This window comes from Pocillopora verrucosa, chromosome 3 (assembly GCF_036669915.1).
Source record: "Pocillopora verrucosa isolate sample1 chromosome 3, ASM3666991v2, whole genome shotgun sequence".
NCBI classification, from domain to species: Eukaryota; Metazoa; Cnidaria; class Anthozoa; order Scleractinia; family Pocilloporidae; genus Pocillopora; species Pocillopora verrucosa.
Window position 1 is genome coordinate 30,548,350 of NC_089314.1, and position 1,790 is coordinate 30,550,139.

Consider the following 1,790-nt stretch of genomic DNA (forward strand, 5'->3'; position numbering starts at 1 on the left):
TTCAATAGACTGGGAGTGAATGTAAGTCTAATGCTGTAAAGAGAGGAGACTAAGGCTTGGGGAATTTATATAGAGGGAAGAGGATGCGGAGGAGAACACGGGAAATCCTCGTCAGTTACAAAACCCTTGTTAATTACGAGCCGTTAAGGCAAGTAATCAACATGCCGCACCGTTGCACTACCTTTAAATTCATCGTTAAGTCAGTGGCCCAATAGATTTGCTTACTCCTAATCGTGATAAATAAAACCTCCAAAATGATTTGCAATCATGAACCAGCTTTTTATTCCGTCATTAAATTAAACAAACTTAAACTCTTCCTTTAACGATGATTTACAAAAGTAACATGTACAATTTTATTCGATGGCGGCGTGGGCGGCGTTGATTTAGCTATTTTCATTCATGGATAATGTCCCTTTGCTTCGGCCTCGCATCACCAGTTGTGTCACGTGACTGCTGCTCAGGTCTCAGGACACCACAATATTCGGAGGCGAACTGGCAGATTGGTTGAATATCTCTGTCATACTATAAGGATTGAACCAAAGAGGGTGTTTAATGAGAAGTGTTCTCACGAAGTCAAGGTATTGCTTAAAACTGTACTGAAATTTATCAGCTTATATAATGTAACTGCGATGGAGGTAACAGTGGTCAGTGGAACAGTAAAGAACAGGTTAAGTAAAAAGAAAAAAAAAGTTGTTCATAAAGTAAATTTATTTTCCCTTAAGTAAGGGTGATGCCTCTAAATTTAAGACACGTTTCAATTGAGGTTATTTTACCGTTACTAAACGTTGTCAATCATCCCACAATTTCTCTGAGATAAAATATATATTATTTAATACCTACCTTAAAAGTCCTTTTACCAACTTTGTTGGAGAAAAATGCGCTTGAGAACTGGACAGAAGAAGACAAAATTAAAAAGCAACATAGAATCCAAACCCTGGTTGAAGTTTTCATGTTACAGCTACTTCTAACGACCACTGCTATCGCTTGTGTTTAGACCAAACTAATGATTGAATGAATTGGGAATCGTTTGCTCCGTTTATATGATCTCCATCCACGGGATATCACCAAAAAAATGTATTTACATCCTGCCCTATTATACAATTAATGGCAGAGGCGGTGCATTACTTCCGAAAACCTCCTTCCTTAAAACGTATTGTGGTCTTGTAGAGAAACAAAGAAGTGTAAACACATCTGCCGTTTAATCTGAAAACGTTCTATTGCATGTTAATCAATTTCGATGTCAGTTCAATTTCCATCGGAGTAGTTATAATGTCGCAACAAACAAAACTGTTCACCTTAAATATTTTCAAGAATCTTCCTTAAAAACCTAAACTTCTTGTTGCTGTGCGAGGTTAGTTACAAAAGACTAAGAAATTTAATATTCGATTACGATAATGCGATCAGTGTGGTTGATAATGTACCATCTTCCCTTTGGTGGCAAAGGTTTATTTCCTTTGCAGACATTATCACATTACTGCCTCATGTCTATCAAATGTAGAACTGTTAATTTCTGTTTTCTTTACCATTACTAGAAAATCCCCTTTCCGTGACGACTAATAGCTTGCTTTTTGACTAAAGTACCTTGGAAATGAGGAATGTAGTATGTATTGCACAGAGAGTTGTAAAATAAGAGAAACATCACGAAACATGAAGAGAAACAAAGCTGCTAATAAGAAAATTTGAGTGCAGATGGATACTGATCCATTTGAATTAGAAGTATAAAAAAAAAAATACACCTACAAAAAACCAAAACAACCAGACAAAAAAAAAAACTTATACCCGTGCTAAGC

General features: G+C 36.3%; 1 long non-coding RNA gene across 1 annotated transcript; it reads right to left on the minus strand.

Annotated features, from left to right (window-relative positions):
• Nucleotides 1-258: 258 nt before the first annotated feature.
• Nucleotides 259-1,127, minus strand: LOC131774600 (uncharacterized). Its single transcript, XR_009339403.2, has 2 exons — nucleotides 841-1,127; nucleotides 259-522 (listed from the first exon to the last, which is right to left on the minus strand). It is a non-coding gene; the product is annotated as an uncharacterized lncRNA (long non-coding RNA).
• Nucleotides 1,128-1,790: the final 663 nt, after the last annotated feature.